The sequence below is a fragment of the Oncorhynchus gorbuscha genome, linkage group LG05, assembly GCF_021184085.1.
Source record: "Oncorhynchus gorbuscha isolate QuinsamMale2020 ecotype Even-year linkage group LG05, OgorEven_v1.0, whole genome shotgun sequence".
Taxonomy (NCBI): domain Eukaryota; kingdom Metazoa; phylum Chordata; class Actinopteri; order Salmoniformes; family Salmonidae; genus Oncorhynchus; species Oncorhynchus gorbuscha.
Window position 1 is genome coordinate 10,625,113 of NC_060177.1, and position 20,884 is coordinate 10,645,996.

At 31.2% G+C, this 20,884-nt stretch overlaps 1 pseudogene; it reads right to left on the reverse strand.

The window, feature by feature from the left end:
• Positions 1 to 14,899: 14,899 nt before the first annotated feature.
• Positions 14,900 to 16,987, reverse strand: LOC124035515 (annotated as a pseudogene).
• Between the last annotated feature and the right edge of the window lie 3,897 nt (positions 16,988 to 20,884).

A 20,884-nucleotide genomic window follows, 5' to 3' on the forward strand; every position in this document is an offset into this window, starting at 1 on the left:
AACATCAACATCCATATAATACATATAACATCAACATCCATATAATACATATAACATCAACATCCATATAATACATATAACATCAACATCCATATAATACATATAACATCAACATCCATATAATACATATAACATCAACATCAACATCCAATATAATACATATAACATAACATCAACATCCATATAATACATATAACATCAACATCAACATCCATATAATACATATAACATCAACATCAACATCCATATAATACATATAACATCAACATCCATATAATACATATAACATCAACATCAACATCCATATAATACATATAACATCAACATCAACATCCATAAATACATATAACATCAACATCAACATCCATATAATACATATAACATCAACATCAACATCCATATAATACATATAACATCAACATCAACATCCATATAATACATATAACATCAACATCCATATATAATACATATAACATCAACATCCATATATAATACATATAACATCAACATCAACATCCATATAATACACATCAACATCCATATAATACATATAACATCAACATCAACATCCATATAATACATATAACATCAACATCAACATCCATATAATACATATAACATCAACATCAACATCCATATAATACATATAACATCAACATCAACATCAACATCCATAATACATATAACATCAACATCAACATCCATATAATACATATAACATCAACATCCATATAATACATATAACATCAACATCCATATAATACATATAACATCAACATCCATATAATACATATAACATCAACATCCATATAATACATATAACATCAACATCAATAATACATATAACATCAACATCAACATCCATATAATACATATAACATCAACATCCATATAATACATATAACATCAACATCCATATAATACATATAACATCAACATCAACATCCATATAATACATATAACATCAACATCCATATAATACATATAACATCAACATCCATATAATACATATAACATCAACATCCATATAATACATATAACATCAACATCCATATAATACATATAACATCAACATCAACATCCATATAATACATATAACATCAACATCCAACATCAACATCCATATAATACATATAACATCAACATCCATATAATACATATAACATCAACATCAACATCCATATAATACATATAACATCAACATCCATATAATACATATAACATCAACATCCATATAATACATATAACATCAACATCCATATATACATATAACATACATATAACATCAACATCAACATCCATATAATACATATAACATCAACATCAACATCCATCCATAATACAACATCCATAACATCAACCATCAATAACATCCCATATAATACATATAACATCAACATCAACATCCATATAATACATATAACATCAACATCAACATCCATATAATACATATAACATCAACATCAACATATATAATACATATAACATCAACATCAACATCCATATAATACATATAACATCAACATCAACATCCATATAATACATATAACATCAACATCCATATAATACATATAACATCAACATCCATATAATATAACATCAACATCAACATCCATATAATACATATAACATCAACATCCATATAATACATATAACATCAACATCCATATAATACATATAACATCAACATCCATATAATACATATAACATCAACATCAACATCCATATAATACATATAACATCAACATCCATATAATACATCAACATCAACATCCATATAATACATATAACATCAACATCAACATCAACATCCATATAACATCAACATATAAATACATCAACATCAACATCCATATAATACATATAACATCAACATCCATATAATACATATAACATCAACATCAACATCCATATAATACATATAACATCAACATCCATATAATACATATAACATCAACATCCATATAATACATATAACATCAACATCAACATCCATATAATACATATAATCAACATCAATATAATACATCAACATCCATATATACATATAACATCAACATCAACATCCATATAATACATATAACATCAACATCCATATAATACATATAACATCAACATCCATATAATACATATAACATCAACATCAACATCCATATAATACATATAACATCAACATCCATATATAATACATATAACATCAACATCCATATAATACATATAACATCAACATCCATATAATACATATAACATCAACATCCATATAATACATATAACATCAACATCCATCCATAAATACATATAACATCAACATCCATATAATACATATAACATCAACATCCATATAATATAACATCAACATCCAATATCAATAACATCAACATCCATATAATACATATAACATCAACATCCATATAATACATATAACATCAACATCAACATCCATATAATACATATAACATCAACATCCAACATATAACATCAACATCAACATCCATATAATACATATAACATCAACATCAACATCCATATAATACATATAACATCAATATAATACATATAACATCAACATCCATATAATACATATAACATCAACATCCATATAATACATATAACATCAACATCCATATATACATATAACATCAACATCCATATAATACATATAACATCAACATCCATATAATACATATAACATCAACATCCATATAATACATATAACATATAACATCAACATCCATATAATACATATAACATCAACATCCATATAATACATATAACATCAACATCAACATATAAATACATATAACATCAACATCCATATAATACATATAACATCAACATCAACATCCATATAATACATATAACATCAACATCATATAATACATATAACATCAACATCATATATACATATAACATCAACATCCATATATCATCCATAACATCAACATCAACATCCATATAATACATATAACATCAACATCAACATCCATATAATACATCATCAACATCCATATAATACATATAACATCAACATCATCCATAAATACATATAACCATATAATACATATAACATCAACATCCATATAATACATATAACATCAACATCAACATCCATAATACATATAACATCAACATCCATATAATACATATAACATCAACATCAACATCCATATAATACATATAACATCAACATCCATATAATACATATAACATCAACATCAACATCCATATAATACATATAACATCAACATCCATATAATACATATAACAACATCCATCAACATCCATATAATACATATAACATCAACATCAACATCCATATAATATATATAACATCAACATCCATATAATACATATAACATCAACATCCATATAATACATATAACATCAACATCAACATCCATATAATACATATAACATCAACATCAACATCCATATAATACATATAACATCAACATCAACATCATCAACATCATAAATACATATAACATCAACATCCAATAATACATAACATATAAATACATATAACATCAACATCAACATCCATATAATACATATAAACATCAACATCCATATAATACATATAACATCAACATCAACATCCATATAATACATATAACATCAACATCATCCATATAATACATATAACATCATATATATATAACATCAACATCCATATAATACATATAACATCAACATCCATATAATACATATAACATCAACATCCATATAATACATATAACATCAACATCCATATAATACATATAACATCAACATCAACATCCATATAATACATATAACATCAACATCAACATCCATATAATACATATAACATCAACATCCATATAATACATATAACATCAACATATAATACAACATCCATATAATACATATAACATCAACATCAACATCCATATAATACATATAACATCAACATCCATATAATACATATAACATCAACATCAACATCCATATAATACATATAACATCAACATCATCCATATCCATATAATAACATATATAATACATCAACATCAACATCCATATAATACATATAACATCAACATCCATATAATACATATAACATCAACATCCATATAATACATATAACATCAACATCAACATCCATATATACATATCAACATCAACATCCATATAATACATATAACATCAACATCCATATAATACATATAACATCAACATCAACATCCATATAATACATATAACATCAACATCAACATCCATATAATACATATAACATCAACATCCATATAATACATATAACATCAACATCCATATAATACATATAACATCAACATCAACATCCATATAATACATATAACATCAACATCATATAATACATATAACATATAACATCCATATAATACATATAACATCAACATCAACATATAATACATATAACATCAACATCAACATCCATAATACATATAACATCAACATCCATATAATACATATAACATCAACATCCATATAATACATATAACATCAACATCCATATAATATAACATAACATATATAATACATCAAACATCCATATAATACATATAACATCAACATCCATATACATATAACATCAACATCCATATATACATATAACATCAACATCAACATCAAATACATCAACATCCATATAATACATATAACATCAACATCAACATCCATATATACATATAACATCAACATCCATATAATACATATAACATCAACATCCATATAATACATATAACATCAACATCAACATCCATATAATACATATAACATCAACATCAACATCCATATAATACATATAACATCAACATCCATAACATCAACATCAACATCCATATAATACATATAACATCAACATCAACATACATATAACATCAACATCCATAACATCAACATCAACATCCATATAATACATATAACATCAACATCCATATAATACATATAACATCAACATCAACATCCATATAATACATATAACATCAACATCATCAACATCCATATAATACATATAACATCAACATCAACATCCATATAATACATATAACATCAACATCCATATAATACATATAACATCAACATCCATATAATACATATAACATCAACATCCATATAATACATATAACATCAACATCCATATAATACATATAACATCAACATCCATATAATACATATAACATCATCAACATCCAACATCAACATCCATATAATACATATAACATCAACATCAACATCCATATAATACATATAACATCAACATCCATATAATACATATAACATCAACATCATAACATCAACATCCATATAATACATATAACATCAACATCAACATCCAACATCCATATAATACATCCATAAATACATATAACATCAACATCCATATAATACATATAACCATATAATACATATAACATCAACATCAACATATATACATATAACATCAACATCCATATAATACATATAACATCAACATCCATATAAATACATATAACATCAACATCCATATAATACATATAACATCAACATCCATATAATACATATAACATCAACATCAACATCCATATAATACATATAACATCAACATCCATATAATACATATAACATCAACATCAACATCCATATAATACATATAACATCAACATCCATATAATACATCCATATAATACATATAACATCAACATCAACATCCATATAATACATATAACATCAACATCCATATAATACATATAACATCAACATCCATATAATACATATAACATCAACATCCATATAATACATATAACATCAACATCCATAACATACAACATCAACATCAACATCCATATAATACATATAACATCAACATCAATATAATACATATAATCAACATATAACATCAACATCAACATCCATATAATACATATAACATCAACATCCATATAATACATATAACATCAACATCCATATAATACATATAACATCAACATCCATATAATACATATAACATCAACATCCATATAATACATATAACATCAACATCCATATAATACATATAACATCAACATCCATATAATACATATAACATCAACATCAACATATAATACATATAACATCAACATCAACATCCATATAATACATATAACATCAACATCAACATCCATATAATACATATAACATCAACATCCATATAATACATATAACATCAACATCCATATAATACATATAACATCAACATCCATATAAATACATATAACATCAACATCCATATAATACCATATAACATCAACATCCATATAATACATATAACATCAACATCAACATCCATATAATACATATAACATCAACATCAACATCCATATAATACATCAACATCAACAATATCAATAACATCAACATCCATATAATACATATAATAATACATCAACATCAACATCCATATAATACATATAACATCAACATCAACATCCATATAATACATATAACATCAACATCCATATAATACATATAACATCAACATCCATATAATACATATAACATCAACATCCATATAATACATATAACATCAACATCAACATCCATATAATACATATAACATCAACATCCATATAATACATATAACATCAACATCCATATAATACATATAACATCAACATCAACATATATAATACATATCAACATCCAATAATACATCAACATCCATATAATACATCAACATCAACATCAACATCAACATCCATATAATACATATAACATCAACATCAACATCCATATAATACATATAACATCAACATCAACATCCATATAATACATATAACATCAACATCCATATAATACATCAACATCAACATCCATATAATACATATAACATCAACATCCATATAATACATATAACATCAACATCCATATAATACATATAACATCAACATCAACATCAACATATAATACATATAACATCAACATCCATATAATACATACATATAACATCAACATCAACATCCATATAATACATATAACATCAACATCCATATAATACATATAACATCAACATCCATATAACATCAACATATATCATCAACATCAACATCCATATAATATAACATATAACATCAACATCAACATCCATATAATACATATAACATCAACATCAACATCCATATAATACATATAACATCAACATCAACATCCATATCCATATAATATATAACATCAACATCCATATAATACATATAACATCAACATCAACATCCATATATACATATAACATCAACATCCATATAATACATATAACATCAACATCCATATAATACATATAACATCAACATCCATATAATACAATAACATCCATCAACATAATACATATAACATCAACATCCATATAATACATATAACATCAACATCAACATCCATATAATACATATAACATCAACATCCATATAATACATATAACATCAACATCAACATCATATAACATCAACATCCATATAATACATATAACATCAACATCAACATCCATATAATACATATAACATCAACATCAACATCCATATAATACATATAACATCAACATCAACATCCATATAATACATATAACATCAACATCCATATAATACATATAACATCAACATCAACATCCATATAATACATATAACATCAACATCAACATCCATATAATACATATAACATCAACATCAACATCCATATAATACATATAACATCATATAACATCAACATCCATATAATACATATAACATCAATATAACATCAACATCCATCCATAATACATATAACATCAACATCCATATAATACATATAATAATACATATAACATCAACATCCATATAATACATATAACATCAACATCCATATAATACATATAACATCAACATCCATATAATACATATAACATCAACATCCATATAATACATATAACATCAACATCCATATATACATATAACATCAACATCAACATCCATATAATACATATAACATCAACATCAACATCCATATAATACATATAACATCAACATCAACATATAATACATATAACATCAACATCAACATCCATATAATACATATAACATCAACATCCATATAATACATATAACATCAACATCCATATAATACATCAACATCCATATAATACATATAACATCAACATCCATATAATACATATAACAACATCCATATAATACAATAACATCAACATCAACATCCACATATAACATCAACATCCATATAATACATATAACATCAACATCAACATCCATATAATACATATAACATCAACATCCATATAATACATATAACATCAACATCATATAATACATATATCAACATATAATACATATAACATCAACATCCATATAATACATATAACATCAACATCAACATCCATATAATACATATAACATCAACATCCATATAATACATATAACATCCATATAATACATATAACAACATCCATATAACATCAACATCCATATAATACATATAACATCAACATCAACATCCATATAATACAATAACATCAACATCCATATAATACATATAACATCAACATCCATATAATACATATAACATCAACATCCATATAATACATATAACATCAACATCCATATAATACATATAACATAACATCAACATCCATATAATACATATAACATCAACATCCATATAATACATATAACATCAACATCCATATAATACATATCATCAACATCCATATAATACATATAACATCAACATCAACATCCATATAATACATATAACATCAACATCCATATAATACATATAACATCAACATCATATAATACATAACCAACATCAACATAATACATATAACATCAACATCAACATCCATATAATACATATAACATATAATACATATAACATCAACATCCATATAATACATATAACATCAACATCCATATAATACATATAACATCAACATCAACATATAATACATATAAACATCAACATCCATATAATACATATAACATCAACATCCATATAATACATATCCATATAATACATATAACATCAACATCCATATAATACATATAACATCAACATCCATATAATACATATAACATCAACATCAACATCATATAATACAACAACATCAACATCCATATAATACATATAACATCAACATCAACATCCATATAATACATATAACATCAACATCAACATCCATATAATACATATAACATCAACATCCATATAATACATATATATATACATATAACATCAACATCAACATCAATAATACATATAACATCAACATCCATATAATACATATAACATCAACATCAACATCCATATAATACATATAACATCAACATCAACATCCATATAATACATATAACATCAACATCCATATAATACATATAACATCAACATCCATATATATACATATAACATCAACATCCATATAATACATACAACATCAACATCCATATAATACATATAACATCAACATCAACATCCATATAATACATATAACATCAACATCAAACATCCATATAATACATATAACATCAACATCATAATACATATAACATCAACATCCATATAATACATATAACATCAACATCAACATATATAATACATATAACATCAACATCCATATAATACATATAACATCAACATCAACATCCATATAATACATATAACATCAACATCCATATAATACATATAACATCAACATCAACATCCATATAATACATATAACATCAACATCCATATAATACATATAACATCAACATCAACATCCATATAATACATATAACATCAACATCAACATCCATATAATACATATAACATCAACATCCATATAATACATATAACATCAACATCAATATCCATATAATCAACATCAACATATAACATCATAACATCAACATCCATATAATACATATAACATCAACATCATATAATACATATAACATCAACATCCATATAATACATATAACATCAACATCCATATAATACATATAACATCAACATCAACATCCATATATACATATAACATCAACATCAACATCAACATATATAATACATATAACATCAACATCCATATAATACATATAACATCAACATCAACATATATAATACATATAACATCAACATCAACATCCATATAATACATATAACATCAACATCAACATCCATATAATACATATAACATCAACATCATCATATAACATCAACATCAACATATATAATACATATAACATCAACATCCATATAATACATATAACATCAACATCAACATCCATATAATACATATAACATCAACATCAACATCCATATAATACATATAACATCAACATCAACATCCATATAATACATATAACATCAACATATCCATATAATACATATAACATCAACATCAATAATACATATAACATCAACATCCATATAATACATATAACATCAACATCCATATAATACATATAACATCAACATCAACATCCATATATATACATATAACATCAACATCAACATCCATATAATACATATAACATCAACATCAACATCCATATAATACATATAACATCAACATCAACATCCATATAATACATATAACATCAACATCCATATAATACATATAACATCAACATCAACATCCATATAATACATATAACATCAACATCCATATAATACATATAACATCAACATCAACATCCATATATACATATAACATCAACATCAACATCCATATAATACATATAACATCAACATCAACATCCATATAATACATATAACATCAACATCAACATCCATATAATACATATAACATATAATATCAATAACATCAACATCCATATAATACATATAACATCAACATCATATAATACATATATAACATACATATAAATATAACATCAACATCCATATAATACATATAACATCAACATCCATATAATACATATAACATCAACATCAACATCCATATAATACATATAACATCAACATCAACATATAACCATCAACATAATAATACATATAACATCAACATCCATATAATACATATAAACATCAACATCCATATAATACATATAACATCAACATCCATATAATACATATAACATCAACATCAATAACATCCATATAATACATATAACATCAACATCAACATCCATATAATACATAACATCAACATCAACATCATCAACATCCATATAATACATATAACATCAACATCCATATAATACATATAACATCAACATCAACATAATACATATAACATCAACATCAACATCCATATAATACATATAACATCAACATCAACATCCATATAATACATATAACATCAACATCAACATCCATATAATACATATAACATCAACATCCATATAATACATATAACATCAACATCCATATAATACATATAACATCAACATCCATCCATATAATACATATAACATCAACATCAACATCCATATAATACATCAACATCAACATCCATATAATACATATAACATAACATCAACATCCATATAATACATATAACATCAACATCCATATAATACATATAAACATCAACATCAACATAAATACATATAACATCAACATCAACATCCATATAATACATATAACATCAACATCCATATAATACATATAACATCAACATCCATATAATACATATAACATCAACATCCATATAATACATATAACATCAACATCCATATAATACATATAACATCAACATCCATATAATACATATAACATCAACATCAATAACATCCATCAACATAATAATACATATAACATCAACATCAACATCCATATAATACATATAACATCAACATCAACATCCATATAATACATATAACATCAACATCCATATAATACATATAACATCAACATCAACATCCATATAATACATATAACATCAACATCAACATCCATATAATACATATAACATCAACATCCATATAAATACATATAACATCAACATCCATATAATACATATAACATCAACATCAACATCCATATAATACATATAACATCAACATCCATATAATACATATAACATCAACATCAACATCCATATAATACATATAACATCAACATCAACATCCAACATCCATATAATATATAACATATATACATCATAATCAACATCCATATAATACATATAACATCAACATCCATATAATACATATAACATCAACATCAACATCCATATAATACATATAACATCAACATCAACATCCATAAATACATATAACATCAACATCATATAATACATATAACATCAACATCCATATAATACATATAACATCAACATCAACATCAACATATAATACATATAACATCAACATCAACATCCATATAATATAACATCAACATCAACATCCATATAATACATATAACATCAACATCAACATCCATATATACATATAACATCAACATCCATATAATACATATAACATCAACATCAACATCCATATAATACATATAACATCAACATCAACATCCATATAATACATATAACATCAACATCAACATCCATATAATACATATAACATCAACATCCATATAATACATATAACATCAACATCCATATAATACATATAACATCAACATCCATATAATACATATAACATCAACATCAACATCCATAATACATATAACATCAACATCCATATAATACATATAACATCAACATCAACATCCATATAATACATATAACATCAACATCAACATCCATATAATACATATAACATCAACATCCATATAATACATATAACATCAACATCCATATAATACATCCATATAATACATATAACATCAACATCCATATAAACATCAACATATAACATCAAACATCAATAATACATCCAACATCCATAATACATATAACATCAACATCCATTTAATACATTACAGTCAATACAGTCCAAAAAAAAAATATTAGCTTACTGGAGCATAGCTACATCTATGGGCTTTTACGGTTTTCTGTCGTACATGATGTGCAGTAGCCTATCATAGGCTATGTATTGGATAATGACTCATTGGGCTCATAAAATATCTTTGGGTGGGAAATACCGGGTTACTAGGGAGAAAAGTGATTGTTCTTGGGATGGAATATTTGTAAAATACAGGGAAAATAGTCAATCCTAATCTGTAGTTTTTTCTTTAAATGTCTGGGGCTGCTGGTGAACTATGATCTGCAGGCATAATCCAAGTGACACTGTATTAGTGCACATGCCAGTCTTTAGGGTGTCTGTAGCTAGGTTTGAATCCAATTGGCTACAGATTTTCATGCGAATATTCTAAAATCTGCATATTAACAATATGAAAATGTTAGGGTTTCCACTAGGAAAATTTGGAGCCAGACAACATGACCAGGAATATTTTAATTTACCTGACAGTTGAGATGGCGCAGCCAGTGCCATCAATAACGGAGGGATGTTGGCCAAATGAAACACATTTACATGTCCTTCAAAACAGTTTATAATACTTTACAAAAACACTATTTATTGTGTTTGGGTGTGTCACATATGCAAAACTTGATAGCCTTTTTTAAAATTGTTTTTTAAGCTCCTTTCCTAAAACAATAATTGTCCACCTCATGGTTCAGCTGTCTGGGATTTGAGCACTAAATGCATCAAGGCATTGCATGCATAGTCCTATAGACTTACGTGTCCACTGTATGATATTAGTATAAACAAATATATAGTCTGTGTAAAGGAAAAGAAGCTTAGGCCTATCCCCAGAGAGATCGAGAGAGTGATATGCCGGTAGCATGCTGCAACACCAACATGCATTTCTTTATGCCAAGTGGCTACTGTGTATGCTATACTGTAACGGTTTTTCTCCTCTTCTGTGGAGGAGTAGGAAGGATCGGACCAATATGCAGCGTGGTAAGTGTTCGGCATTTTATTACACTGAACACTACAAAGTAAACAAAAAGAACAACCGAAACAGTTCCGTCTGGTAACTAATACAAAGACCCACAAATCATAGTGGGAAAACAGGCTGCCTAAGTATGGTTCTCAATCAGAGACAACGATAAACAGCTGCCTCTGATTGGGAACCATACCAGGACAAACACAGAAATACAAAAACATAGAACAACACAGAATACCCACACCAACTCACACCCTGACCAAACTAAAATAGAGACATAAAAAAGGAACTAAGGTCAGGACGTGACATATACAGATATTTTTAAATATATATTTTTGCTATACAGTTATAGACTTACAGGAGGTTAATTTGTTTATTTTAGATCAGAATATTTAGTATAAAGGTAAACATTATTTTGTTAGATTATAGGAGTAACTCTGGTAGGCCTGAAACAGTTCCTCACCTCAAGTTCAACTGTCTGAGTCAGTTGGAGCACCAGGGTGCACTGCCTTCATATCATACACCTGCAGCAGCTAAAGTTCAATAATAGCCACACCACACCAAACCTTCACAAAAGTTGCTACACTTTATTAAGATAATATCAAAAGTAAGTCAAGAAGTTGTTCATAGGGAATATATGAGCATGCTATTATATTGGCGGCAAACACAGCATTACAGTTGGAACTTAATTTGGGCAAAGAATGAAATAAAACAATTGCGAACTGGTTTAAACCTTTTGAACATGCTATTGCAATAATTACCAACAAAGGCAAGCGCCGACTGTACCCAACATATGACAGAAATAGGATAATGTTAATATATGTCAAATGGCAGCCAAGCATCTATCATCATAAACATTTATACTATATTGAAGCGTTAGGTTCTAGGTGCGTGAGGAATAGCTACTCGGACTGTAGAGGCAGAGCACGAGTTGAGCTTTCCTGTATAACTGGGCCCGCCGGCAGCTTATGTGCTCACATTATAATAGGACAACTTGTTAGAATGATGATCTGCAAAAGACAACACATTCAGTATCAGAAGTATGCGCTGTTCCTTATGTCTTAGAATCTGAAGACAGGTTAATTTACTCCTCCACTTTTGCATCAACCTTGGCAAGTTGAGACTAAGTCTGCGATGCGGTGCGTCTCCTCCTTTGACACAAATGAAAATGCCCAATAGAATAACAACCAGCAGCATCACCAGTAGAACTGAGAGGGTGGATAGGTGAACTCTCTCTGCCCCAGACTCCCAACTGACATCCAGCTTGTTGTCTAGACTGAGGTGAGAGGCAGTGCAGGTGTAGTTGTGTCTCTTCTTTAGCTCCTCAGTACTGACCTCCAGACTCTTCCTCAGCTGGTAGGTCCCGTCTCCACTAGGCAGAACCTCCCCCCCTGTCAGCTCCTGTTCTGCCACTGGCTGGCCGTCTCTCAGCAGGGTCATGTTGATGTGGCGGGGTAGAAACCAAACGCCAGGCAACTCACCTGAAACTCTCCAGAAACCTCTTTCTTTATCAACCTGAGTCTGGGAGGAACTTTACGCATCACAACGTTCTTCTCCCTCTTCAGGATTGTCTTCAGTGTTCTGATGCAAATGGGAAGGAAAACATTCCCAAAAAGTGTTCTAAGATATTCTCTCCTCACCCCATCATATCCTGGTCGTAGTTTCCCAGCATCGTATGTAAAATGTGTCATGTTGTAATATAACGTTTGATCTGTATAAATGGCATTGAAAGTGTCTTTTCCATGATCAGAGCAGGTTCACCGTTGTCCAACATCTCACAGCCAGACATTCTTTGCTGAACTTGAACACCTCCTGTGAGATTAAAGTGGTGCTTCAGGTGAAATGATCTGCCTTTCATGTGGTGGTACATAATTCCAAACACATAATCTCCGTCCTGAAATAATTCATCATGTATTTTTCCTGTTTGTTTAGGTCCCCTGTAGACAGGCTGTTTATCGTTGGAGTCATAGTAAGCCACATGGATGTCATCTAACATCACCACAACCGTAAACTCAGGGAAAGGCGTCTCCCCGATGATGTAATTTGCAAGTGCCCACAGAGAATGTGATCCTGAACCTGGGAGAGGAGTGATATTATACAGTTATGGACATTTCGAGAGCCTGGGACTATAAGGTTTTATCTGCTAAGATATTTGGCTTTCACTCATCATCACAAATTGTAATTAAGATAGTTAGTGCCTCCTAAAGACATGATTGAGAAAGAGGGTGGGCTATCAGCTGATCATTGATGTTGATGATTGATGTAAATATACTAGTTAGCAAACTCTATTTATTTTACACTGATTGTGATTGAACTTTCTTTCTGCCTCTCTCTGCTGTGAGTATCAGCCAATCAGACTGAATATTGATGATGGTGTAGGCAAAATCAAGGGTTATCAAGTGATAATGAAATGTTATGCTGCTGTGGCTGTACTGTTGATATTTGAACTAGGTAGTCAGCTACACACACTCGACCAGTGACCACATCTCTCAAGTCATGCATGTTTGGATACCGGGCTCACTCATTCTCTGTGCAGGGCAGACTGGAGGGGAAAAGGGCACAACTGGGCATGTGTGCAAGCTCTGTACAGAGCATATCAATAGGAGCAACCAATGGATGGGGTGGGGGGGGGGGTAGCGAAGTTGTTGACACAAGGTCTGAACAACAGTGACAAAACATTTCCACTAAAAAATAATATTTTGGGGGAAATTATACCACCACCCAAAAGGGCAGGAGACTTTGGACAATGGAAGGGGTAGAGCCCTATCTGTGCAGCTGCCTGGTGTCAGCTATTTTGATCTTGTACTCTTTTGAACTCAACAACATGAATTGGGGTATTTAGAGTACTCTCTAGGTAGAGAATATTGAACAGAGCAATGCTATGTCAATCACTCACTTTTGACAAAAATGCAGATAACCTATAATCCCAAACGTTTTGTTTAACATTTTTATAACACAACAAATCTTTCAATGAGTTGAGAAAAGTAGATAGTCCATCTTACCTGCGTTGACAATGGTGGAAAAGGAAAGAACAAACAAAAAGACAGACAGTTTGCACATGATTCAGAAATGTTCACTGCTTTTGCGGTAGCCTCACAAAACAGTTTCTAACTCTCGAGTCTGACACTTTCCCTTTCGCTTATCCTTCTTCTTCTGTAATATTATGCCCATCATTACATCCACAAACAAATGTTAGAGGTGCATGTTGCCACCTACTGTACTGGAGTGTGTAGTCAATCACAGTTTACAGACTAAATGAATAATGAAACAAACATTAAGTGAAACTTAATTCTCCTATCTAATCCTGTACTACTAAGAAAACTATTATAAATCCTCCCCATTCCCCAAATCCCTTTCACAACCCTTTCCAGCTTATGCAAGTCAACAATTATTAATCTTAGGTCTACTTAGGTCTTCATGTGAATAACAAAGTCACATTTTGTGAGTGTTTTTTATATTGCAGGGCAGCTCTAACCAACATCTCCAATCTCGTCTCATTGATTGGACTCCAGGTTAGCTGACTCCTGACTCCAATTTGTTTTTTGGAGAAGTCATTAGCCTCGGGGTTCACATACTTTTTCCAACCTACACTGTGAATGTTTAAATTATGTATTCAATATAGACAAGACAAATGCAATCATTTGTGTGTTAGTAGTTTAAGCACACTGTGTTTGTCTATTGCTGTGACTTAGAGGAAGATAAGATCACATTTTTAGACAAATGTATGTAGGTAATTCTAAAGGGTTCACATACTTTTTATTGCAACTATATGTGAGACTCAGCAAGTGTGGAGGGAGAGAGGGTGTGCTCTGTGTCCTAGGTTTTGCTTATGTCTACATCTTTTGTCTGTTATGCCCTGTTTTCAGTCAACCATGATCTCTACTGCTTGCTGATTGGCTCATGGTGTGAGCCATTTGTCAAAGGGGGATATGGTGGAGAACATTTCGGCCCAATGGTTTTGCCCAAATTTGAATCTGCACATCAAACAGTTCATTTACCGTTGTGCGACATGTTTGTTATATAACGTAGACAAGGGAAATCCACTGCAACCAGGGAAGTTCTCCACTCCAAAATTACCTTTTGTCCATCTTGCTATGAATTTCATAGACATGGTAGAGTGAAAAGAAAGAATGAGATGCTGCCTGGTGATAATTGACAGGTTCACCAGGTGGGTGGAAGCATTTCCCACCCCAAGCTGCGATGCGCGAACAGTTGCAAAATTGCTAGTCAGGGAAATTAAACCCAGGTTCGGTGTGCCTGAGGTTTTGTCTGCAGACAATGGCACCCGTCTCATAGGAGATTTGGTTGCCCAAGTGGCCAAAATGATAGGTGTAGACCAGAAGTTTGTGTCCATCCATCACCCGCAGAGTAATGGGATAACAGAGGGCTAATGAAGTGATCAAAGGGGGGCTTGAAAAAGTCTGTCATTCTACAACAATGAGCTGGGTGGAATACTTGCCCCTTGTCCTCATGAAAATGCGCAGCAGCGGATTTTGAAATAACTAACCTCTATTGTCAGGTCTCTCCACTCTGCCCACAGGAAAGCAAACAAGGTTCCCCAGGTGAAGACCCTGACAAGCTTCCCATAAACGTTGGGGACTGGATGAAAACAGCAAGGCCAGATCTTCCAGAAAGTTATCAAACGAAGTCTCTCGGACATTCAGATTCCGTTTTATAAAATGTTCAAATGTTGGTCATTTTTCCTCTGTCCCGGTAAATCCCAAAAGAGGGCGAATGGAATCATATTGCAAATGTATAAAACATCATCAATCACGACGTGGCCTTTTCTCCTAAATCGTGTCTTTTCGATTTCGGCCTTTTCTCCGAAATCGAAAAGACACATTTTTAAAAAGGTTTTTAATGCCATTACGGGGTAGCAGGGGTCTCGGTTGGGTAGGGAGCACCCCCACCCGTGCCCATCCAACCCCTCCCTTTGGCTGTCTCGTTGTTGTCGGTGATCAGGCCTACCACTGTTGTGTCATCGGCAAATGTAATGATGGTGTTGGAGTCGTGCCTGGCCGTGCAGTCATGAGTGAACAAGGAGTACAGGAGGGGGCTGAGCATGGACCCCAAGGAGGCCCCTGTGTTGAGGAGCAGCGTGGTGGATGTGTTGTTACCTACCTTTACCACCTGGGGGCGGGCCGTCAGGAAGTCCGGGGGGAGCATCCAGGGGGAGTAACTGTAGGTCAAGAAGACACCAGATGAACACCAGAGGGTGTAGCAGGTGCAGATGTGACAGTACCCCCCTCTATGGATGCCACCTGGTGCATGACCCGGCTTTTCTGGGTGTGAGGTATGAAAATCCTGTAAGAAGGAGGGATCCAGAATGTGATGATGGGGCATCCAGCAGCGCTCCTCAGGCCTGTATCCCTCCCAGTCCACCAGATACTGCCAACCGCGACCCCGACAGCGCACATCCAAAAGCCGCCGGACGGCATAGGCAGGATGGTCGTCGATGAGCCAAGGGGTGGAGGAGCAGCTGCAAGAGGGGACAGGGGACTGAAGAAGACTGGTTTGATTAAGGATACATGGAAGATGGGGTGAATCTTGAGAGAGTCTGGTAGTTTCAGATTAACTGTAGGGGGTTTATGACACGATCAATCTCAAAGGGGCCTATGAATCGGGAGATCGTTTTTTGGAAAACACCTTCAGGGACAAGTCCTTAGATGAAAGCCATACCTTTTGGCCTGGAGTGTAGACTGGGGCTGAAGCACGGCGACAGTTAGCTTGGAATTGGGTCGTGGCGGAGGCACGAAGAAGGGCAGTCTGGTCCCTCCTTCAGGTGCGACGACAGCGGCTCTTGTGGTCCTGGACTGAGGCACCTCTACTTAGACCTCTTGGGCAGGGATCAAGGGAGGTTGGTAACCCAGAACACACTCAAAGGGAGACATACCTGATGTCATGACGTTGCCCTCTTTGGGAGTGGCAAGCCCCATCTCCCTCTCCCTACCTCCCCCTTTCCTCCTTCAACTAGGCTGCTGTGGTCAGAGAGATGTCGTAAATTCCTGAGGATCTCCTCATGGTATAGAGTATAGAGAGAGTAAATTTTCATAGAGAACAAAGGAAAACCTTCCACCTCACAGAACTTGAGAGAGAGAGAGAGAGAGAGAGAGAGAGAGAGAGAGAGAGAGAGAGAGAGAGAGAGAGAGAGAGAGAGAGAGAGAGAGAGAGAGAGAGAGAGAGAGAGAGAGAGAGAGAGAGAGAGAGAGTGTAAGTAAGTATCTGGTCACAAAAGGCAGACAAAAATTCCAAATAGTATCCGTAAAGTTTGTAGAAACATGTCAAACCATGTTTATAATCAATCCTCATGTTGTTTTTAGCCTAAATAATCAATCATATTTCAACCGGACAAAAGCTTTGTCAATATAAAAGGAAAACAAGAAAGGCTCTCGGTCACACGCAGTAAAGATCTCTGAGGACATCCCAGGGTCCACTCACTCAATGCTGTCATTCTCCCTCATTTTTCAGAATAAAAGCCTGAAACAATGTCTAAAGAATGCTCACAACTAGTGGAAGCCATAGGCAACAGAATCTGGGTCATATCCCTTTAAATGGTGGATAGGCTTTCATTGGAAAAACAGCCATTTCAAAGTAATGGTACTTACTGGATGGATTTTACTCAGGTTGTCGCATGCCATTTCAGTTCTCTTATACTCACAGATATTATTGTAACAGTTTTAGAAACGTTGGAGTGTTTTCTATCCAAATCTACTAATTATATGCATATCCTAGCTTCTGGGCCTGAGTAGCAGGCAGGTTACTTTGGGCACACTTTTTATCCGGAGGTGAAAATAGTGCCCCCTACCCTAGTGAGGTTAACAAATAGCTTATTCTCCAATAGCCTTTGGAGAACTTGGTGGATGTGTTGCTTGTGAGCCTCAAGGTCATTCGAAAAAATAAGAATGTCATCCACATAGACAAAAAGAAAACACCCAATGACATCCCTCAGGACATCATTAACTGACCAGGCTCTGAAAAACAACAGGGGCGTTAATGAGACCAAAAGGCATAACCAAATACTCTAAATGTCCAAGTTGTG